This window comes from Mus caroli, chromosome X (assembly GCF_900094665.2).
Source record: "Mus caroli chromosome X, CAROLI_EIJ_v1.1, whole genome shotgun sequence".
NCBI classification, from domain to species: domain Eukaryota; kingdom Metazoa; phylum Chordata; class Mammalia; order Rodentia; family Muridae; genus Mus; species Mus caroli.
The window spans coordinates 2,399,772-2,415,499 of record NC_034589.1 but is presented as its reverse complement, the minus strand read 5'-3'; positions in this window follow the sequence as shown (position 1 = coordinate 2,415,499).

Below are 15,728 nucleotides of genomic sequence, written 5' to 3'. Positions count from 1 at the left end.
TACAGTTGGATCTCATGGAGGCATTTCCTCAACTGAAGCTCCTTTCTCTGTGATAACTCCAGCTGTGTCAAGTTGACACAAAAAACCAGCCAGTACAAATCTCTTTCTTGAGATATTCAAAGTTTTCATGATAGAGGTCTTTCACCTCCTTGGTTGTGTTTATTCTTACATATTTTTAGGCTGTTGTGAATGGTACTGGGTCCATGATCTTATCTCACAGCACGCTTGTGGCTGACAGCTAGAAAGGCTGCTAATTTTTAAAGTTGGTTTTGTATTCTGCCACTTCACTTCACTGAAACTGTTAAAAATTTCTAGAAGTTTTCTGGTAGGATTTTTAGGATCTTTTATACATGATAACATATCATCTGTAAATAAGGATAATTTGACTTATTTTCCTATTTGCATCCCTTTAATTCTCTTCTCTTGCCTTGTTTCTCCAGCTAGAGCTTCAAGAATTCTATTGGAAAGGAGTGCGCATAGTAGACAGCTCTGTCTCCTTTCTGATTTTAATAGAATTGCTTTGAGTTTTTCCCAATTTAGGATGGTGTTGGCCATGGGTTTGTCATATATAGCCTTCATTGAGAGGCATTCCCTCCAGCCCTCTCTCTAGGACTTTTATCATAAAGGCACGTTGGATTTCACCAAAGGTTTTTTTTTTTTTCTGCATCTGTTGAAATTATCATGGATTTTTCTTTGTCCTTAAGTCCATTTATATGGTTATTTCATTTATTGGCTTAGGTTCGTTTATTGAACACACACAGGAAGGTACTAGATTGACTACTGAAACATTTAAGATGCTGGACAATGGTGGCGCATACCTTTGATCCTTGGTCTACAGAATGAGTTCCAGGACAGCCAGTGGTACACAGAGAAACCCTGTCTCAAAAAAACCAAAAAAGACTAAGATAATATAAGATAATTTTAGCTTTGTAATTGTTTTTAACATCTTTATACTTATGGTTGAAATTTTAAAGCACAGATAACTGCTCATTGATGTTGACATGTTAACATAAATATAGCACAGAGGTACTATATTTAATGTGACAATAATAAAATATAATATGTTTTAAAATGCAAAGAAAGCAGGTGAAGGAGACCGGTATTCTAGTTTAGGAGAGTTCAAGTGTAGGTGGCTCAAAAATAAGATAGGGACTCTTGGTAAACAAAGTTATAGTAGAAGGAAGTAAAAATGTCTTTCCTTGTAAATTTAGCAGACTTGGGTTATTAGTCATTTCTATCACTGAAGTAAAAATTTAAATATCTAGGATTTGTGAAATATTAAAGTATAGTTCTTTCCCATAGCTAAATCTACAGAACTGAAGATTCTAAACACAGCAACAGTTTGTATAATGAACAAAATTTATATGGATTTAAGTTTTTGTCCCATGAAGTAAGCTATGAAATTTGGTCAATGGAAAAACATTTAAACAGCTTTTTGAAGAAATCCAATCACAGGTTTTTAAAATCTCATTTAGTAAAAGGATAAAACACAATCCCTGTTTTTATTTGTGGGTGTGTTCTTTTGGGTTGTTTGTTTGTTTGTTTGTTTGTTTTGGTTTTTCGACAGGGTTTCTCTGTGTATCCCTGGCAGTCCTGAAACTCACTCAGTAGACCAGGCTGGCCTCAAACTCAGAAATCTGCCTGCCTCTGCCTCCCAAGTGCTGGGATTAAAGGCATGTGCCACCACTGCCCAGCTACAATCCTTGTTTTTTAAAAGGAGATTTATTCATTTTATTTTATGTGTGAGTTATTTGCTTGTGTGTGTGTAATATGCACCACATGTATGCTTTGTGCACACAGAGGTCAGAAGAGGGCATGGGATCCCCCTGGAACTGAAGTTACAGCTGCTTGCGAATCACTATGTAGGTACTGGGAATTGAACCTGGGTCCTCTGCAAGAGCAACAAACGCTCCCAACCACGGAGCCTAATCTTCAGGTCTAAAAATCTATGTTTTTGCAAGGCAGTTTTTGTAAACACTTCCAAGATTTGATAAGCATTAGTAAGAGCAGATCAATACTTCAGAGGACCTTGTTGAAAACAGAGAAGCGGGCTTAGCTTTTATCTGGATACGCCTGAGTTTAGACTTCAAGATTTAAAATTAAGTTAGAGCTATATTACACCTGTCCTTTATATATTTTATATAAAAATCTTTTATGGGGCCTAGGAGAGGGCCAAACAATTAAAAGCACTTGGCTGCCTTTCCAGAGGTCCTGAGTTCAATACCCAGAAACCACATGGTAGCTCACAGCTATCTGTAGTGGGATCTCTTCTGGTGTGCATAAAGACAGAGCACTCAGATCCATAAAGTACATGAATATTTAAATGAATTTTAAATCTTTTTTTTTTTAAAGATTTATTTATTTATTATTATGTAAGTACACTGTTGCTGTCTTCAGACACTCCAGAAGAGGGCATCAGATCTCATTACGGATGGTTGTGAGCCACCATGTGGTTGCTGGGATTTGAACTCTGGACCTTCGGAAGAGCAGTCGGGTGCTCTTACCCACTAAGCCATCTCACCAGCCCATTTTAAATCTTTTTATGGGGACTAGAGAGATGGCTCAATGGTTAGGAGTACCAACTACTCTTCCAGAGGACCTGAGTTCAGTTCCCAGCAACCACCTGGTGGCTCACAACCTTCAGTAATGGTATATATAATTCCCTCTTCTGATGTGTGTGAAGACAGAACACTTACATACATACATACATAAATCTTTTTATGTAAAGACATTTGTCTTTAGTGTTTTTATCAACTATATACTTTATATTTCGTAGCTCGTTAAATGTAATGGCTTTTTAAAACAGTTATATTTCATATTTATATTTGAAGAAAACCCTAGTTCAGTTCCCAGCACCCACATAGAGCTGAAAACTTTCTGTAATTCTAGTTCCAAAGGATCCATTACCATCTTCTCAGCTCCATGGGCAATGTACATATGTCACTAGTATGCAGACATGCATGCATGCAAAGCATCCATACACAAAAAATAACGTTTATTTGAGACACAGAAAACATGCACACTGTATCACAAATGTTTAACAGTACAAGAAGATATAGTGACCATTTTAAATATACTGAATAGGAAAACTGTTTATGCCATTTTAAAAATTAAGTCACCTTAATATGTGTACATATATATGTAACATATATATCCACTCATACATAGCCATACACATTCACACATCTTTTTTTAAAGGTTTATTCATTTTATGTGTCTGTTAGCTGGCATGTATTTATGTTCACCACGTGCATGCTTGGCGCTTGTGGAGGGGCCTAAAGGGTCATCAGATCTCTTAGAATCAGAGTTACAGACTGTTGTGAGCCACCGTGTGGGAGCTAGGAACTGAGCCCTGGTCCTCTGCAAGAGAAGCAGTCATTTAACCGCTGAGCCATCTATCTTTCCAGCCCTATGTGCACAACTCCTTTTTAAGATTTATTTTTATTTTTTAATAGTGTATGTGCATACGCGCACACACATATACAGAGAGAGAGAGAGAGAGAGAGAGAGAGAGAGAGAGAGAGAGAGAAATGAGTGCAGGTGACTATGGGGGCTGGAGATGTCAAATCCCCTGAAGCTGCAGTTCATAGTTACAGAGAACTGTGAGCCACCTGCTATAGTTGCTGAGAACCAAACTAAGGTCGTCTGGAAGAGCAAAGCGTGCTCTTGATCACAAAACTTCCTCTCCAGCCCACTCCCCATATAAACACATCTTAAAACCAGATATATAGAACTCTACCATCTTAACAGTGGCCACATGTTTTATGACGTATAAAGACAATTTACATCCATGTAACACAACCTTTATGAACATACATGACAAACACATACAAAATTACATGATCACATATAATCACCAAAGGGCAGGACTCATGTAAAACTTCTATCTGGGCAGACTGTGGGCTTCTGGGAAATGGGAACACAGCTGGGAGTTCATTTGGGCAGTTTAACCCCCTCTCCCTGCTAGAGCATCTTATCTCTTGCAGCTTGGCTGAGAGATGTTTCAAAGACTGGGGTGGGGCAGGAAGCTAGGGGACAGTCAGCAAAAGCCATGCAACTGAACAACGCATCCCTGCAAGCTAGAGAAGCTGTATGCAAGTCTGTAGATTGAACTAGTTTAGGTTTGGGGTTGTTTGTTTGTTTGTTTGTTTTTTCAAAACAAATAATGCAGGGACCCATCAATGACTCAGCAGGTAAAAACACTTGTTGCCCCACCAGATGACCTGAGTTCAATCCCCGGGATCCACATGATAGAAGAACTGGGTCAAGTTGTCTTCTGAACTTCCACCTATATGGTCTGGTGTGCACCACCACCACCACCACCCACGCCGCCGCCGCCACAACACTAGATAAATAAATAAAAATGTAATAAAATGTCTGAAATGTAACTTAAAATATAACTCAGAAGGTCAGTAACAAAGAGAGCCTCCAGCATGTTCCCCATGGCAGCCAGGTGGGTGAAGACAGATTGGCCATTTCAGACAAGCAGAGAATTTGGTGCTTGCTTTGATCTAGAAGTCTAGCTGGAGAATCTGCAGGTGTAGGCATGGTGAGTTTGTCTCTGATCGATCTCTGCAGGCAGGTATGGGCAAGATGCCCACAGGGAGATGAATGGCCTGTTCCAATTTTAGGCCAGACAGGGAAAAAATAAAATAATAATAATAATAATAATAAAAAAACAAGTGGGAAGCAGACAGAAATGGGGAGATTTGGCAGAGAAAGTCTCAGGGGGACGGGTGGCTAGTAGCCATAAGCCACCATGCGTATCAAACTGGAGGGGGGGTGCAGAGAGAGCAGAAAGAGAGCCTGCCCGAGTCTTGTTATCTGATTAGAGCAGGAGTTTCGTTCGAAAGAAGCTTTTGCTAGACAGTTGCCACTTAGTCAAGACAAAGGAGGGTTTTCCAGAGAAGTCGAACTTTTTGTAACAGGTTTTGGAAAGCATCATCCAGCTAATAGAAAAGGTCATTTTATGGCAAGAGAAAACATGAGCATCACAAAGGAGTCGGGTCAGACCTAGGAGAGTGTAGAACCTGAAAGGCCATGGGGAGGGGGAGCAGAGAGGAGGGCAGAAGCTGAGGAAGATAAAGGCTTGACTGCAGGAAACTTCAGACAGTGTTCCCTTGCATTGGTCCTTGAATTTGGAGAGTCAAAAACTTGTTACTCTCTGGGCAATGGTAGCCATCTTTGGAGGGGTATGGTGGCCAAGCTGGGTTACAGAAGAAAATTTTAAAATGTACTCAAAAAAGTCTGGACAGTTAGAGGACTGCTGGCTCAAGGCATCAAGGAAGGGTGAAAAAAGGGGCATCTTTCCTGAGAGAAACCTAGTGGCAAGGAGATGTATCCCTCAACCTGTGACTCTATTCAGCACCAGTCTAGAGGCCAGAAGCATCTCTAGTGAACTCCCCAAAGGAGACCAAGAGTTCAGTCTAGGGAAAACTCTCCACAAGGCCCTAGGGTTTCTGACAAAATCTGCCTGGCAGAGAGGAAACTTTTCAGAGAAGGAAAAAAGATCTCCAAACTCATGCAGAGTCCAGTCAGTTCATGGTGTACACAATGGTCAAAACAGAAAGCAGTCCCTGGAGAAAGGGGAGGGAGGAGGGGCTGGAGAAGGACCTCACACACACTGACTCTCCATATGGGCCACCAAACGAAAGGTCAGCGAGAAGAAAAACAGACAACGGAACAAACGCTTTAGAACGATGCCGATTTTTATCTGGAGGGGGAAAGCTTCAGACTCGAACAGATGGGTCTCTGTTAGAATCAGAGCCCACGGTTCCCTTATCAGCTGGGTTAGTAATAGGGGAGAAGCGGGTGGAGGGAAAGGTTAAAAGGTTTCCATTTGGGGCCTGCAGTTGAGCATTGCTAGGGACAACCGGTGAGTGGTCCGGTGAGTGGTCCGTCAAAGGATGTTAGGTGATCCGCAACACCTGTCCTGGCTGCCCGTTACTAGGGATCCCTGGGGCCAGGCGGTGGAAAATCTAGAGAAACAAGTTAATTTACTTCTCAAAACCAAATTATTGTAGTTACTCACCGCTCAATAAAAATGGAGCTTTACAAAATGATATGGCCCTGGCAAACATCCTGAATCTGTCTCCTGGGATGAGGAGGGGTCCCAATCCACGAGTACCCTCTGGGGGCTTTCATCACTTCTAAATGCAGTTTCTATGACTAAGGCACCTAAAGGCCACCCTCACTTCACTCAGATGTCCTTAGGTAGCCCCTGAAACGCCCATCCATCCCCAAAGTCTCTAGAACCACCATCTTCATAGCTTCCTCTCCTCCCTCGCTTCCATACTTCTCGATCTCCTAAAGCTAAAACAACTCAGGCTTGGCCTCGGGGACCCCATTGCTAGCTTAGCTCCCACTGGGATGACTCTGCCTCTGCCTTATCCCATACCAAGCTGCTTCCCAAGTGCCTGTCCCACAGTGATCTTTGCCACCATGCCAAATAGTGAGGTTTTGGTTTTTTGTTTGTTTGTTTTTTGATCAGGTTGGTTTGGTGTTTCTGTTGTTTTGTTTGGGGATGATAGAAGAACTGCTAGTTTTAATTGAGTTTCATTTCTTTGCACCCTACGTGGAGACAAGAAGGGAAGGTTTCCCATTTGAACCCATGTGGAGGAAAAGAAAAGTGTGTGTGTGTGTGTGTGTGTGTGTGTGTGTGTATGCATGTCTGTAGGGGGGGTTGTGGGGTGTGTGTATGTGTGTATGTTGGGGTGCTCTGAATGGATAGATGGAATGATTGAAGGAATACAACCACATCCAGAGACAGGGACAAGCAAAAGAGGAGAACAGACTCAGACAGTATAAGAGGACAGAGGAGGACACAAAAAGAAAAACAGTCTCAGACAAATAGGTGGACAGGAGACACAACATAAGGACAGAAAGGTCATGGGTCAAAAAGACAAACAGGGTAGACATGGGGAAAGAGGAAATGGCAAACATTTGGATGGGTGGTTACTGGGAAAAAGTGCCAAAGAAGGCAAACTCAGACAAGTAGGTTGGAAATGGGCTCATACAGTAACCAGGAGGAATGCCAAAGACAATCAAAGCCAATAACAGGAAATAGTCTACTAGACAGGTATGTACAGCTAAATGCATCCCAAACAGGTTTGGATCAGACACTTCAGCCCAAAGGGTCAAAGGGACAGCGGTAATAGTGTATGGGGAAGCCGGGTCATCAAAGGTTGATACCAATCTAAAACAACACTCTAGAGGCTTGGTCCCCCAGATGGAGATAGGGAGAAGATTTGTCGTTGAGTAAGGAGTATGAACAGTGTCTGCAAACTGAGTGTGTCTCAGAGTCTTGGTGCCCAGCCCTGGCATTGAATGGGGCCTGTCCAGGCCCTAATTAAAAGTCCCATGTAGTCTGTCTATTCACTTTCATCCAAGGAGGTGACAAGCATGTCTGTCCCTCACAAGGCATGAGTTCCTGAAATCGTAGCTTAACTAGACTGGGCTGCTTGAAGCCCAGGTGGACAAGGACAAGAAGTGTGTCTATGTGGAATCTGGTCTGCCTGCCTACCCCCTACAGGGAGCATAGAATTCCCGGAAAGGCCAGAAGCTGGCTGGGCCTTCAAAGGTAGCCTATATGCCCCCACCCCACCTACTTCCCCACAATAGGAAAGACTCTTGCACACTCAGGAACCACAGCCACACAACGGGCTCCTTCCCAGCTCCATCCAGCAACTCAATGATGCAGACATCTAGCAAGGGGCACACAAAGACTCCCAATCACCCACAAAGAATCAGGCTGAGAGGCGAGAGCATGCCATGGGCTCATGCCCAACTGCACGTGGAGTACCTGGGTTTATGGGACAGTCAGAAACTCACAGCTGTGCTGAACTATAGCGGACTTACAAGTGTCACCCACTGAATCAAAGCCTCACAGAACACATAAACTGGCAGAAGGATACTGACTTAGAGACAAAGTTGCCCCCACGGACTCACAGACACACCAAAGACAGACAGCCAACTGATCCCACACAGTCACGCAGTTGCTTGGGATACAAAAATGGATGCACGGATGAGTGCACAGGGTACAGCACATCCCTTTATCTTTCCTACACTTGGATTCAGATGGCGCCAGTGGGGCCCCTCATCCCAGCCTCCAAAGGATACCTCGTGCATGTGGACCGTGATTGGCATACCCATCTGCAATGAAGCACATGGCCACACACAAACAAATACTAGAATTCAGAAATGAAACGTCCGGGGACACCATACAAAGGCACATAAGTGAGAGATGCAAGGATGCTGAAAGTCCACGTCTAATGTTCCAAAGTAGAACTCCACAAAATGTGCCTAAATGTGCAAGAAGAAACAAGAGCCAGCTAGCATAATCCCGTGGCTACGGAAGAAAACACCCATTCTGCACAGATCTGTTGCCACTCACCAAAGAAAGGCATAACCACAGCCACAACAGACACAGAAAACACACGTGAAAAATGCACCCGCAAGTCTTACAAAGGACACACGTAAACATGTAAGCAACATACACCTCCCTCCATTCAGCTGAACTGAACAAGTAGACAGTAGCACACGCCTCAGTTGCCAGAAAGGAAATATGTTAAATTGGGGAGGTGGTGTAGAAAGAAAACACAGCTGGGCAAATAAGTGGGAAGACACAAACGCCGCGCCTATCTGTGTGCTCACTGCTGAAAACGTGACCAGCCGCGGAAACTATATCCACATTATTAACACACACACACACCTTACACCGCACAGGGTCAGAGCAAGGGGCACCGCAGCAGCTGTCCCCTTCGCTTCGGTTCAGGCCTATGCAGCTTTCTCTCTCCTCTGTCAACCTCCCCCCACCCAGAGTACATCTGTACTTCAGGCTGGCCAGGGAAAAAGACACCTGTCAGCAGAAACCTTGGCCCGTGGGACTAAATGGGGGAGGGGCTAGGCAAGTATTTGCACCTCAAGAAAAAAATTTGAAATCTCCTGTCTAAAGAATTAATGTACCTTGGACAAAAAAAAAAAAATAGATACCCTTACCCACGGACGCACCCATCTCCCTTGCCAGGACCTTCCTCAGTTCTTCACTACTACCCAGAACAGAGCTACCAGGCACACACACAGCAAATGGTCAATAAAACCAAACATCAAGTGCTGTGTCATCATCATCATTATTATTATTATTACTATTATTATTGTCATTGTTGTTATTCTTGTTATTATTATTATTGTCATTATTATTATTATTCCTGCCAAAGAGCTGGGGTGGGGCAATGAACTGTCAGCTAGCCTGCCAGTTCCTTTGTTAGCTCCTGGAAGTTTGAAAGCACTTACGAATATCAGGCACAATACATATATTGGCACAAAGAAATGCGAACCGAGGGTAGGATCTGACTGTGGAGAACAGCCTGTTATGGAAGGAACAGATGTTCATTCGTAAGTATGTCTGCAGCCTTGAGGTCCTGCCAGGGATAAGAACACTTTGTTAGTTGATCAGGGTATGACTCCTACTCAAGGTCACTTAAGGATTTGCTGCTTCAGTAAAGCAGGGCTTTGTGTCACATAGCATTCCTATTTAGACACAAGTCATTTTGGAAAGCAGAGTATGGAGACCCGTTGTCTGGTCATGGTGCAGGCTGAAAGGCTCTGAGATCTTCAGTTACAGACATCTTGAGCTACGTAGTGAGACCATCTCAGAGAGAGAGAAAGACAGAGATAGAGACGGAGACAGACAGAGACAGAGAGAATCTGGTCCTTCGGGAAGACCCCTGATTTTCATTTTCAGAGCCCAGGAGCAGAACTCCTGCTTTACAGGAGCAGAAAAACACAGTCAAGAAAGTCTTTGGCCAAAACTTTCTCTGCTCAGCCACTCCTCCTTAGCTCTGCGGCCCTGAGAAATTCCTACATTTTGCTGTGCCTTAGGAAATTATAGTGAGGATGAATAACCACACTGAGCCCGACTTAACTGACCAGTATAAGTTTGTGAGCCGAATAGATGAATGGTATATAAGGCAGAACTCTTCTGCATTTCGAATTTAATCTGTCCTTTCATGCAGGCTCCCCACTGGGGAACTCTTTTCAATCCTTTCCCTCCACACAGTGATTGAAGCCCTTCTGGGCCCAGGCTTCCTCTTCCCCTCAAACTCTTAAAATGCCCTCTCCAGGAAAGAGTTGGTCTGGCTGACCGGAGGACACCTTTACACTCAGTGGGGTGTTGGGTGGGAGCCTCTGGCTCCGGGAAGAGCCTGGGTGTAACTGGCTTGCCTGGCAGGAATGAGGATATTCTTAAGAGACACTTATGTCCCTTCCCTTGGCTATTAGACTATTAAAACAATGCACCCCAAGAAATTGGAATTTCCCCAGGAATCTCATGCTGGGCTAAGAAAAAAAAAAAGGCTGAAATCTGGGGCCAGCCAGGGGGAAATCTTGTCTCTAGGAAAGAGATATTAGAACTTGTCAGACTATCTTGCTGGAGATACTGGCACAGACAGCTAACAGGTCCGATGGGCCAAATCACACCTTGACCAGGATAGTTCAGCTATGCATGACTCTGACCACCTACTTAAACCTGGGCCTCATGTTAGCTCACCTAAGAGCCACTTGGTAAAAGGTTGTCGCTGAATCGCTTTACCCCTCTTTTCAGTGTGCCCACGAAGATTACATTTCCTTTTCCTGCTTTTCACTATTGATGTGTCTCTTCCACTGGCTTCTGGAGGACGGGTGGCCAAGTCTGTCTTGTTATGGTGACACTGACACCTCCAGTGGCATGGGGAACGCAGAGCCTGACTCCTGGCTCCCAAACCTTGAGCCCTGCTGGAGGAAGCAAGTTTCTTTGCTAAAAATTAAACATCCTCTTTGTGACCCACAAGAAAACAGGACATAGGAAGCATCCAGCAGGATGAGCACGGGCCCCTGTGCCCCCCACTCCCTCCCCTCTTGTGGAGCAGTGTCCTGTTTGAACCCTTCCTTTCTCACACTTGTTTACTGCAGCCAGGTTCTCCTCACCCCACAAGACTCTCTTGAGCTCCACTGACCAAAATGTTGCTTCACCTTTCTTGTTTAATGTAACATTTTGCTTCTTCTGTAGTGATGGGGCCTCAATTTAGAGCCTCCATCCTTGGACCTCACACACACACACACACACACACACACACACACACACACACACACACCAGGCAAGTGCTCCTCTATAACTGAGCTGCATCCCAAGCTGTCCCTCCTTCCTTGGCTTTCAGGTCCCTTAAGTGGTTCTTGCCACATAACAGAGCCTAGTCACAGCACCACCCAGAAATATTTAAAAAAAAAAAAAAGCTGGGCGTGGTGGTGCACGCCTTTAATCCCAGCACTCGGGAAGCAGAGGCAGGCGGACTTCTGAGTTCAGTTCGAGGTCAACCTGGTCTACAAAGTGAGTTCCAGGACAGCCAGGGCTATAGCAGAGAAACCCTGTCTCAAAAAACCAAAAAAAAAAAAAAAAAAGATTTCATTTTTTTAAAGATGTATTTATTTACTTATTTTATGTATATGAGTACACCATTGCTCTCTTCAGACACACCAGAAGAGGCCATCAGATCCCATTACAGATGGTTGTGAGGCACCATGTGGTTGCTGGGAATTGAACTCAGGACCTCTGGTGCTCTTCACCGCTGAGCCATCTCTCCAGCCCCCTATCAGAGATTAAAAAAACAAACAAACAAACAAACAAACAAAAACCCTGTTCTTCAGGGATGTTTCTGTCTCTTCCTAGGACCTCTCTAGAAAACAGAGTAGCGACATAGAGTCCACAACACTTCTCAATGGATAAATGCAATAGCCACACAAGAGAGACGACCCAAGATGGATCTCCAAAACCCAAGTAAAAATCAAATGAAGTGGGTTGCATCTGTAATCCTGGCACTCATGTAGTGCAATGGGAGGCAGAGACAGGAGTCCAGAAGTTAGCTTGCCATCTTCCTGGGCTACATAAAACAGCAGCAAAAACAGTGAGAGAAGAGAATCTAGCTCAACAAAGGGAAAGGCAGGAAGCAATTTCCTAAAGTCATCCTCTGACCTCCAGACAAGCACTCACGTGCACACACACACAATTTTTTCTGAGACAGTATCTTTCTATGTAACCTTGCCTGGCCTGAGTGTACTCTGTAGACCAGGCTGGCCTCAAACTCACTCAGATCCTCTTGCCTCTGTCTTCCAGGTATGCACCACCAGCCTCTGCTTAAAAAAAATAATAATAATGATGCATAAAGTGAGGCTGGGGATGCAGCTCAAAACTCTTTACCTTGTTTGCATAGGCCCCTGGGTGCTTGGGCAATAAAAGAAAATACAGAACATACTGAGAAGAAAATGAAGGAACAGCCACAAAAGGCTAGTTGCTATGAACTGAGAACAGACCCTGTTCTAGGCAGTAGGGGGCAGCAGAAAGCAGCACAATCGCCTCCCCCCGCCCCCCCCCCCCCCCCCCCCCCGCACCAGCACCCTCCCTGCACCACCACCACGCCCTCCCCACCACCACCATCACCACCACACTTGATGAAACTCATTCAAAGACATGAGAGTCCGTCTTTTAGTTCTCTGAATGCTCGCCGAAGTTCTTCCCATTCAGCCTTTTGCGTTTACTGCTCCCTTTTCTTGCAATGCATTTTCTCCAAATATCCCCAGAGTGTGCGCTCCTGCTCTGAAGACTGAGGCAGAAAAAATGGACTGAGCCCACAAGGTAGAGGCCACCCTGGGCAACCTCTCAAGATCTCATCTCAAAAGGAAGAAAGGGCAATGCAATCCTTTCTTCATTGTCTGTTCTTTTCATCTTACTTTCTCACCACCCAACAAAACATCATCTATTTGCTGGCCATGGTATGTCACACTTGTAATCCCAATGCTATGGAGACTAAGGCAGGAGGACCAAGTCTCAAGGACAGTGTGGGCTATATAGGAAGACCTTACCTTAAAGATAAAACATTCTCGGGGCTGGTGAGATGGCTCAGTGGGGGGCCGGTGAGATGGCTCAGTGGGTAAGAGCACCCGACTGCTCTTCCAAAGGTCCGAAGTTCAAATCCCAGCAACCACATGGTGGCTCACAACCACCCGTAATGAGATCTGATGCTCTCTTCTGGTGCATCTGAAGACAAAGACAGCTACAGTGTACTTACATATAATAAATAAATAAATCTTTAAAAAAAACATTCTCTTATCTATTTACTAGTATACTTCTATTTAATAGTTTTCTTACTAAATGTATAGAGACATATTACCATATACACTGTATGTTATATGTATAGAGTGATGCCTAGGTTTTATACATGATACACAATATATAAAATATTTACTATTTTTCTTCAGTTCCAGGAGATCCAATGCCCTCTTCTGGCCTCAAAAGGCACCAGGAATGCCTTTGATTCCCATACAGATATGAAGACAAAAACACGCACACACACACAAAATAAAATCTAAAAATAACTTTTTTAAAGAATTGCTTATTTATTTTATGTATGTGAGTACACTGTTGCTATCTTCAGACACACAAGAAGAGGGCATCAGATCCCTTTACAGATGGTTGTGAGCCACCATGTGGTGGCTGGGAATTAAGAGCATTTTAACTGTTGAGCCATCTCTCCAGCCCCTAAAAATAACATTTTAAGAATTCAGCAGTACACTGGAAACAACATATATAGGTTTTCACAAGTAAGCTTGTTCAATTTTGAGAATTTTGTAAACTGATTGTTAAATAACTATTTTTAATATTGAAACGCTAGGGCTGAAGAGTCGGCTCTGTGGTCAAAAGTCCTTGTTGCCCTTGAAGAAAACCCAGTTTCAGTTCCCAGCACTGACATGATAGTTTACCATCATCCTGACTCCAATTCCAGGGTCTGACACCTCCTGAACTCCTTAAGCTGCAGACGTGCATGTTTTCTGCATATACGTGTAGAAAAAGAACACTCAAACATATAAAATTAAATTGATCTTTAAAATGAAATGCTGATTAATCTCAGCATTAAGGAGGCAGAGACAAACAGTTCTCTGCGAATTTGAAGCTAGCCTGGACTACATAATGAGTTCCAGGACACCCAGAGCTACATAGTAACTCTCTGAGAACCTGTCTCAAAGAAATAAAATAAGAAATTCAGAGCACTAGGGTGGGAAAAGCTGAAACCTCAGCACTTGGCAGGTGGGGAGTGGTTTGGAGATCAGCTTGACCTATGTTGAAACCATGGGGAGAGGAAGAGAAAGAAAAATAATACTGTGAACTTAACAGATTAAGTGGATAGGATTTTTAAGGGTAATAGATACTCAAAATGTATCACTTCCCAGTTATCTGACTGTATCACATTCATTTCCTATGTTCTTGAAGCCATTTCTCTTTTTGTATGGTCGAATTAATACATAATGGTGTCCTGCTGCACCTGTGTTTAGACTACACATGGGTGACTTAAAATCTGACCAGATGATAGATAATATGTAAACCATGGAAACTAACAAATGCTACAAACAGGCCCAATCCCCTACCCTGCCAGAAGCCAGTTAACCATTTACCAGCGCATTGCTGAGAGCACTAGAATAGTGCCTAATACACAGTAAATACTTTCAATTATTGTGTTTCATGCACTAGGTCATGACATGAGCACACACACACACAAAGAACACATACATAGGGGCTGGAGAGATGGCTCAGTGGCTCACAACCATCTGTAATGGGATCTTATGCACACTTCTGGTGTGTGTCTGAAGACAGCTACAGTGTACTCATATAAAAGAAAATAAATTTTTAAAGAATATATACATATTCATATATGCTTTAAACTTTTATTCGCCGGGCAGTGGTGGTGCACGCCTTTAATCCCAGCACTTAGGAGGCAAAGACAGGCAGATCTCTGAGTTCAAAGCCAGCCTGATCTACAGAGTGAGTTCCAGGACAGCTAGGGCTTTACAGAGAAACCCTATCTGGAAAAACAAAAACAAAAAGAAAGAAAGAAGAAGAAAAACAAAAAAAAAAAATACAAACCTTTTATTCATTCATACATTTATTTATTCATTTATTTATTTGTTTGTTTGTTTGGGGGAGGGGCGCGTGACAAGTGCACATATTGGGGATCAAAGGACAACTTGCAGGAATCAGTCTTCTTCCATCCATGACCTTGTGTACCGGAATCAAACTTGGGTGGTCAGATTTGGCGGCAAGAGCCTCTACTCAGTGCGTCTCGCAAATCCGTAGACATGCTTTTTAGTGGAGCGGGTGGAGGCGGTGAGGGCAGTGGTGGTGGTTAAAATGTATTAAGAAAAAGTATTTGGAAAATATACAATTAGGAAAGGATGTGCATCCGATTAACACCGTGAATTCTAGATAGGTGATTATCCCTACTTTTCAGATGAGGAAACTAAAGTTCTAAGGTGGCAAAATTGAAAGCACTTCAGTCAACCGGTAGAAGTAGGATTCAAAATTGCACATGGTATGCGGTAGCTTCCCGATAGTAGAATTCAAAATTGCTCGCCGTAGCTTCCTGGTTAGCTTGCTTTCGCAACAGGCTTTTCACTTCGCGTGGTCACACTCCACCCCCTTTGCGTAATTTCCTTTCCCTCCAGACTTAATGGGAAATGGGCGTGGTCGTGCCCGCTGAATTTTGGGAAATGTAGTACATAGGTTCAATAACCGTCCCGATGTAAAAGGGAAAAGGCGGCCAAGTAAGTTATCTTGTCTGAGTGAGCGGGCGGTGGGGGAGGGGTGGAACTTTCCCGGGTCAAGGTCTCTCCGTGTAGCCAGACTAGCCGAGAACTCAGGATCTTGC